Source organism: Megalobrama amblycephala, linkage group LG18 (genome assembly GCF_018812025.1).
Source record: "Megalobrama amblycephala isolate DHTTF-2021 linkage group LG18, ASM1881202v1, whole genome shotgun sequence".
Lineage (NCBI taxonomy): Eukaryota > Metazoa > Chordata > Actinopteri > Cypriniformes > Xenocyprididae > Megalobrama > Megalobrama amblycephala.
The window spans coordinates 8,179,372-8,189,083 of NC_063061.1; the positions used below are offsets into that span (position 1 = coordinate 8,179,372).

Below are 9,712 nucleotides of genomic sequence, written 5' to 3' on the forward strand. Positions count from 1 at the left end.
CCTGAGTTGCAACAACTTCCTGTTTTGTGGTGTTAATCGCATACATTAGCACTTAGCCAAGCGTTGCATGATTTAACGTGTTTCTAACATGTTTGGAACATCATGGCATGTTTAAATGTGTTTCTGGGAGTGAATTACACTGTAAAGCATGCCATTTCCTGTTGCCAGCAGGCGGCGCTATGACTAACTGAATATTGGCATGTATATGTCTCTAGGCCAGGACACATGTCTTATCACACATGTGAAGTTTGGGGCAGATCGGACATTACATGTACAATTGTACAATTTAACATCATTAAGGCCTTTAGATTAGACTGACCAAATATGACGTTGGTCTGATTAAAGCTCTAGAAGGACAAACAACTTAGAAGGACAAAAGAAGGACAAAAACTGCAAAAATTTTGCAAAGAAAATTCAAAATATCTCACTTCCTGTTGGGTTTTCAGATTTTGCACCGGGTGACTTTTTTGTAGGTATTAGCTGTTACATGTGTCTACTGAATTTCATACTTGTAAATGAAACGTAGAGCGAAGGGCACTTCATTGAAATGTTGTAGGTGGTGCTATTGAGCCATTTTGCCACACCTATAGTCGTGCTCAAAATTATTCATACCCTTGATAAATATGACCAAACAAGGCTGTGAAAATAAATCTGCATGGTTAATCCTTTTGATTTTATTTAAAAAAATCTACAAAAATCCAACCTTTCATCGGAGAATAAGAATTTTAAATGGGGGGAAAATCTCATTATGAAAGAAATGTTTTTCTCTAATACACATTGCTACCCTTTTATTCCATAGTTTTTGCAACCTTTGCCAAGATAACAGCTCTGAGTCTTCACCTATAATGCCTGATGAGTTTGGAGAACACCTGACAAGAAATCAGAGACCATTCCTTCATGCAGAATCTCTCCAGATCCTTCAGATTCCCAGATCCATGTTGGTGCTTCTTCTCTTCAGTTCACTCCACTCATTTTCTATAGGGTTCAGGTCAGGGGACTGGGATGGCCATGGCAGAAGCTTGGTTTTGTATTGTTTTGATGTTTGTTTTTGGATCATTGTCCTGTTGGAAGATCCAACCACAGCCCATTATATGACTTCTAACAGGTACAGTCAGGTTTTGATTTTTATCTGTTGGTATTTGATAGAATCCATGATACCACGTATCTGATCAAGATGTCCAGGGTCTCCAGCATTAATATGTGCTTTAAGTACTAATAAACAGCCAATATTCTAGTAATATGCATGCTAATAAGCAACTTAAAAGACCGTAAAATAAAGTGTTACCATAACTTCAAAGCCGTTTTAGTGAAGCAGTTACAAAGTTAATGCACTTTAAAAGGATAATGACCTTATTGTAATTTTCACTTCTTTGAACTGTATAAACATTTTTTTTTCATATTGCAATTAATTTTTTTTTATCACAATACTTTAATTTAATTATCACAATAATTTTATTTTTAGCAATAAAGTTAAGCTATAATAGTAAAATAATTTATATATACAGTCAAACCAAAAATGATTCATTTTTGATATTTTTTGATATATTTTTACTAGTGGGTGCAGAACACGTAAGTGAGGATAGCAAAATAAAGTAAACTGTGACATATTATACCAAAAAATTCTTCATACAGTGGTCTACCAGTAAAACTGATACAAATTTGGAACCAAAAATTATTCAGACACTTTGACACAGTTTAGCTCTGAGAACTTTATTTTCTATATTGCCTTTAAAAGAGCTTCTCAAAGCACTTTCCAGTATAAGAAAATATAAAATAAATCAAACAAAAAAGTATAACCAAGAAACCAGCAATGATTACCACAATCAACAATAAGCTAGCTTAAAAATATATATATGTTTTGTTTTTTACATGTTTTAATGCGTTTTAAAAATTCCAAGATACTGTGCTTCCCGAATTTCAACTGGAGGTTGGTTCCACAACCTGGGAGCAGACAGGAAAAGCTCTGTCAGCTGTGGACTGTAACCGTGATTGATGGACAACCAAAAAACCCTGCTGAGAAGAGCGAAGACTTCGGAATAAGGTTCATTATTCTCAACATACTACTCATCCTATTGATACTGTTTCATGTCAAAATATAATATATGGAAAGTATATATATATATATATATATATATATATATATATATATATATATACATAAATACATTATACAGTAACGAATGACCCTTATTTATGGCAAGAAAAACACATGACAAATCTTCACTAACAAGTGTGGAATAAAAAAAAAAGTTAATAAAAAATCACCATACAAAACTATAACAATAGTTTTCTATTTTATTTCTAATGATGATCCACAACCTGACAGAATCCACTGAACTGCATTATGATTTAAAAAAGGCAGAAGAGGACCGGGGCTGAAGAATTTTGCATAATAAACGGTACCTTCCAGTCCAGTAGCAGGCGTGTTTGTTCAGGTCGTAGGTCAGAACAGATGCAAAGAGCATCCAAACTTAAGAACTGAACTCCGTGGGCTGAATATTGAGCAGACACCCTTGGAATTCAGTTCTCAAAGCCAAGAGCTCAGTTTAACATCCATGAGTGATGCAAATCTGTCAAGCAGTAGGTTTTATTTGACCTATAAGCAAAAAACGAAATGAAACATTCATTCATTCATCATCATCATCAAAAAAACAAAAAAAAAAAAAAGATTATTTCTTATATAAGTGTTATATAGGTACTATTATTTAGTTAGTTAAATGTGTCGCACAACGTTTTCTCTCTTGATTCCAGCAATTCTGTATTTGTTCAAAGCATTTTCTTGAGAGTACTTCATGCACAAATGGATCTAACTCATATTTGTCAGGTTCAGTTAACTTCCTTGCAAGAATAAAAAACAAAACAAAATATGAATAAAAATGTGATCAAAGATCATCCAAATGTTTTGAGTTGATTAAATTCTAATTTTGTTAATTATGAGTGTATGTTATCATTAGAACATCTCAACAGAATAATATTATTTCACTTTAAATCTCATATATAAAACACAGATTGTGCTTTTGATTACAGTGTGGGGTCGATAAGATTTTGTTTTTGAAAATCTTAAAGTTTATTTGGTCAAAATACAGTAAAGACAATTTAAAATAACTGTTTTCTATTTGAATATATTTTAAAATGTAATTTATTCCTGTGATGACTCCAGCCTAGTGTCACATGATCTGTCAGAAATTTCTTATCAGTGTTGAAAACAGTTGTGCTGCTTAATAAACCATCACACGTTGTATCTCTTGAAATATTATAAATGTCTTTACTGTCACTTTTGATAAATTAAAATGAATAATTTCTGTCATAAAAAGTCTTCAGTGTATTGAAATGCATTGAAAGCTGTTACAAAAATGCCTCACAAATTGCTTCCAGTATACTACATGTAGTATTTTCAACATTTATGATGAAATTATGCATTGATAAGTTTTTATTTTAAATGCCTTTAATTAAACTCTTTGTCACACTTTTTTTTTTTTTTACATCACTCAACTCCACACTGTAAAAAAATGATTGTTGGTTTAACTTAAAAAAGTAAGTTACCTGGTTGCCTTAAAATTTTGAGTTCATTGAAATTAAAAATTGAAGGCGATCGGTTTAATAAATAGAAGCTCGAAATGTAATGTTATCCAAGCCACTTGAATTATCTAAGTTGATCTGACAAAAGAAAAAAAGTGGCGATAAGAAATGATGAAAACATTTTCTTACAGCGCATTGACTTGTTCAACCCACGTGTGCATCTGTCATTTATCTGCTTTTTTATCACTCACCTCTTTAAACCTACCTTTAGTTTTCCCCTCTTCTCTCGACAGGTCCACATCATCTGTTGTCGGTGAGTCATTTCGGTACCAGTACCATATTGCGGATGCTGAATCATGTGTCTCATGCACCTGCCGTGAATGATAAGACACATGCAGAAAGCTCTTCTGCCGCCTACTCGCTCAGTGCAGCATCCCTATATAAACCGATCGATTAGCACTGTCATTTGCATGGGCGTTTGTTCCACACTACACACATAGTCATGGGAAAGTCCCACTGCTATCCATTTTGCTCAAAGTGCAAAGATAGCCGTAATTGCACAACACACGTAGCCCATGATAATAGACCCACGTCATACCACCGACAGCATATTGTTGCAGTCATGTTTAATGGATAAAGGTTGATCGAATAACATTGTTTTTCCATCAGTAGCCTGTTATTGCAGACTAGGCTACGTGTAAGCGACGTTGGTGTTGAGAAAACCCCAACCGCCAGAGGAGGAGGAAATGTTGGTTAAGTATTTAATGCACCATTTCCGCTCTGTAAAGTCCGTGGGTTGAGACGGGGAAATCCTAACCCTGTTCGGTTTGCCAATCAAGAGTGCGAGATCTCGTCCTCTCTAACCGTCACATGGCTGTTATTAGATGATCTTTTTCGCTTTCCTGATTCATACTGTCCCAGTTTCCAAGAGTACCAAAACAATGCCAAATATCAGGCCTCCTGTTTTGGAGATCGATGGATTTTCTTGGACATGCCCTGCGCATTGCGTTTTGCTCGGTTTATACAATGTAAAAAGTGGTAACCTGCAATTGCCACCTTAAAGTGCGATTTCTAGTTGATTTAACTCAAAAATTTGATTTGTTGGTAGGCCCTATGAACTATTGGTTCACTTGTGACTTGAATAAAAACAGTTACACTGTTAAAAATTGTATTTTTATGATTTTTTTATCAGAATTTTTTCTTTTGTCAAATCAACTTAAATAATTAATCTGGTTCAGGTAACATAATATTTTGAGTTTCTGTTGATTAAACCAATCGCCTTTATTGTAATAAAGGATTAGTTCACTTTCAAATTAAAATTTCCTGATAATTTACTCACCCCCATGTCATCCAAGATGTTCATGTCTTTCTTTCTTCAGTCGAAAAGAAATTAAGGTTTTTGATGAAAACATTCCAAGATTTTTCTCCTTATAGTGGACTTCAATGGGCACCAAACGGTTGAAGGTCAAAATTACAGTTTCAGTGCAGCTTCAAAGCGTTCTACACAAATTAAAATAGTTAGCCTTAGTTAAAATTAAAATTTTATACGTTTTAACCATAAATGCTCATCTTGAACTAGCTCTCTTCTTCTTCTTCTCTATTAGAATTCCAGCAGTGTAGACACTGCTAAGTGTATTACTGCTCTCCACAGGTCAAAGTTTGAAGTAAATTGTCATATTCAATATGCTAGTGCAAGTATATAACAATTAGTTCAAACTTTGACCTGAGGGGGGCAGTAATACACTTAGCAGTGTCTAGACTGCTGGAATTCTAATAGAGAAGAAGAAGAGAGCTAGTTCAAGATGAACATTTATGGTTAAAATGTATATAATTTTTAATCTTTTTTTTTAGAAAATGAGCAATGGTTTCTTTAGTTTAGACCCTTATTCCTTGTCTGGGATCGTGTAGAACGCTTTGAAGCTGCATTGAAACTGTAATTTTCACCTTCAACCGTTTGGAGGCCATTGAAGTCCACAATAAGGAGAATAATCCTGGAATGTTTTCATCAAAAACCTTAATTTCTTTTTGACTGAAGAAAGAAAAAAATGAACATCTTGGATGACACGGGGGTGAGTAAATTATCAGGAAATTTTAATTTGAAAGTGAACTAATCCTTTAACTCAATTTTTAATTTCAATGAACTCAAATTTTAAGACAACCAGGTAAATTACTTTTTTAAGTTAAACCAACAATTCTTTTTTTACAGTGTACCAAAAAACGATGAATTATAAACATTTCCACCACAATTTTTTTTTTACAGTGCACTAAAGTAGGCTGACCATTTTATGCATTTCTTTACCATTACAACAAAATATGTCTGTAAAGGTCATAAACAATGCCCTGTGATGACTTTTCATAAGTTGTATTTATGACATTGGTCATTGTGATTTTTCAGTGTGCCTGCATATCATGTTATTGGACCCTTCTTGCGCCACATTTTTCTCTCTCCTCACATGACAGAGGAAGTGAGTCAGATTATCACAGGCTGCAGATGACCTAAAGTCACAGGCCACTCATGACGAGAAAACAGCATATAAATAAACGCTGACCTTTAAAAGTGCAAACGTGTGAAAGCGAACATAAACACTAGTGAGGATTAACGGCACAGTTTAGGAGATATAAAGTACGCAGCTAATGTTTACAGTATTCTTGAACAAAGGAGGGGGAAGAAAAACTGCTTAATGAATTATGTCCCCATATACTCCAGAAAAGTGAAGACACCATGGCCTGGTTTCACAGACAAGCTGGGATTAGGCCTTAGTTAAATTAAGACATTTAAGTAGCTTTTATAAACGTGCCTTAGAAAAAACATTACTGGTGTGCATCTTGAGACAAAACAATGGCTCTGACATATTTTAAGATATGTCAGTGCATGTTGCTTTCAGTTAAAACAGCTCAAACATGCATTTTAGTCTGGGACTAGGCTTAAACTACAACCAAATAAGCATATATATATATATATATATATATATATATATATATATATATATATATATATATATATATATATATATATATATATATATATATATATATTTTTTTTTTTTTTTTTTTGTATTTTTGGGTGAAAATGTCAGTGACTTGAATGAGTAGCCTGTACTTCGACAATATTTCTTCTTGAGAAGTCTCTGAAATGTCATATTGTTATATTGTAATATAATATAATAGGTAATATCATAAGTTATATTGTAACCTATAATATAATAACCTATAATAAAATAGGTTATATTGTAACCTATTGTAACCTTTCAGGACATTTCCTGGACCTTTATCAAGGCAAATCCAATCATGTATCATGTTCCTGGCATTGGTCGTTGTGATTTTCTAAGAAAATCCCTCTTAATCTTGAGCATAAATATTGTTTGGGAAATCAGCAAAGAAAAAAAAAACATAGCCTCCAAAACAAACCAGGTGGCAAAAAGGGAATTTCTCTCTGACCGAGAATTAACTAACAACTAACACTCCTGCTGATGGGCAGATCTGACTGGAACACTCTATTTAACCTTTAGTAAAATATCAAAAATCAATAGTAAAGTAAAAAAAAACAACAACAACTCTACACTGTAAAAAATTATTTTCATGATTTGTTATCACATTTTTTCTTGCTAAGTCAACTTCAATAATTAGTGTGGTTCAAATAACATAGTATTTTGAGTTTTCCAATCGCCTTCATTGTATTAACTCAAATGTTTAATTTCAGTGAACTCAAAATTTTAACTTAGTTTAAGTTAAACCAACAATTCTTTTCATACTGTAAGTTTTTCTACAAGATTTTAATTTGTTTAAAGGGTTAGTTCACCAAAAAATGAAAATTCTGTCATTAATTACTCACCCTTCATGTCGTTGCACACACTCTTCAGAACACAAATGAAGATATTTTTGATAAAATCCGATGGCTCAGTGAGGCCTGCACTACCAGCAAGATTATTAACACTTTCAATGCCCAGAAAGCTACTAAAAACATATTTAAAACAGTTCATGTGACTACAGTGGTTCAACCTTAATGTTATAAAGTGACGAGAACACTTTTTGTGTGCCAGAAAAAAACAAAATAACGACTTTATGACAATATCTAGTGATGGGCAATTTTTGGGTGAGCTAACCCTTTAAATTAATTATTTAATATTTTTAATGTTATTTTTCATTTTGTAATTTAATTTATATTAATTGAATCTAATTTATTTTAAATTTTTAATTCTAATTTTCTCATTTTTATTTTAAATTTAGCTCTGGTGTTTTGAATTTTTAAGGCATTATACAGTACATACATATTGCAGGTAAAATATAAATTATTTTGTGACTATGCTGATATTTTTGAAGTGCATAATTTATGTTAGGTCTGATATATCTTCCATCACTGTTTTTACTGTCTTCTTACTAGTCCAATGCATTCTATAATATTTCCTGTTTTAGCTGAGTGGGTGTGGTTGTAAATAAAGCTCAAACTGCATGGGAGCGCTCATTTTAGCTATTGAAACGTTTGTGCAACTGCAAATGTATGTGTTGGTTTTATCCATATTTATTGAATTGTTTTAACTCTTGCTCTTAATCATCTTGTGTATTTATTTATTAATCATATGGTGAGGCAAGACTTAATTTTTTAATTCTTTTAATGGTATGCTCCAATTATTAGGCAGGAAAATGTGTGTATTTAAGGCAGTGTCTCTAGTGGAAGAGAGGATTGGACGACGGATCATGGTTTTTGAGGGAATTTGAACAAGGTTATTGTAGCATTGCTTGAGCACACTGCAACTCTGGCCTCAATAGTTAAAGAAGAGAGTTGGTGCTGTTTTAATACCTAACAGTTCTAGTTTTTAGACTGTTTTATTGATAACCTGTTTTATTTTTCCTCATAACCATATTTATTTGCATATTTTTGCACATCTACTATAATTAACATCTTTTTGGGTGCCAACATCGCTCCTGTTGTTACATCTTGGTGTGATTCTTCTTGTGACCGCTCGGGTCCCAGTCACATTGGGTCATTTTTTTAATTCCACACAAATTTGTCCAATGCTGTGATGTTCTACTCAGAGCTGTTCACATCCTCAGACTGGGAATTATGAGTTTCTATGGCAGCGCTATTAATCTGCAGGGGTCAGGTGGTACAATTAGGAGCTCTCAGAAAATTCCCAGCTTTGTAATTACGAGCTTTATGAAGACTTGGATGCTTTTTATAAGATGAAATCCGGTCAGACTTACGATAATTACGACGGTGTGAATGCACTACAGTTCATAATGTTAAAAAAATTGACCTGACAGATGACAAGTCTTTTTTTTTTTTAAGTTAGACGCATTCCTGGGTCATCATTATTTTGTTGATCCTGGTCTGGAACAACGTTCCTGTCCAAAAATGTAATCCTAACCATTTCCCTACTCCTTAAAGGGTTAGTTCACCCAAAAATGAAAATTCTGTCATTTATTACTCACCCTCATGCCGTTCCACACCCGTAAGACCTTCGTTCATCCCGTAAGACCTTCGTTCAGCTTATTCATAACCTTAAGGCTAACATATTCATATTAAAAGCTAAAAAACTTAAATTTTTGATATCAGGGGGACTTTAATAAAAGTTCAAAATTAATTATATTGCCATTATGTTTTTTTACACTTTCAAAAACCTTATTCATCAATGTCCCGCACACAAGAAGTGCATTATATCAAAAGAAAATGTTATATAGTATCCTATAAAGTGGGACTGAAAACAGAATTAAAGGGTTAGTTCACCCAAAAATGAAAATAATGTCATTTATCACTCACCCTCGTGCCGTTCCACTGATTTAAATATGTTTTTAGTACCTTTATAAATCTTGAGGAGGAAATGTCATTGCTCCCTATGAAGGCCTCACGGAGCCATCGGATTTCAACAAAAATATCTTAATTTGTGTTCCGAAGATTAACGAAGGTGTGGAACAGCATGAGGGTGAGTAATAAATGACAGAATTTTCATTTTTGGGTGAACTAACCCTTTAACCTAACCATACCCATTTTTTTTTTACAGTCTATGGTTATCCCTAAAATCAGAGGGAAATGGCAGGTAAATAACACTGATGAAGATGCACCTAACCCTGGTTTTAAGCCAAAACTTGACATAAACTGTAAACTTTGACTTTGCTTGGAATGTTGTTCCAGGATCAACAAAGATGTTGAACATAATGTACTTGGTGAAATTAGGTTCTGCTGACAGATATCACC

The 9,712-nt window shown here is 33.4% G+C and overlaps 1 long non-coding RNA gene across 1 annotated transcript; it reads right to left on the reverse strand.

Moving 5' to 3' along the window:
• Positions 1-1,689: 1,689 nt before the first annotated feature.
• On the reverse strand, positions 1,690-4,790 carry LOC125253376. Its single transcript, XR_007181425.1, has 2 exons — positions 3,785-4,790; positions 1,690-2,596 (listed from the first exon to the last, which is right to left on the reverse strand). It is a non-coding gene; the product is annotated as an uncharacterized LOC125253376 (long non-coding RNA).
• Positions 4,791-9,712: the final 4,922 nt, after the last annotated feature.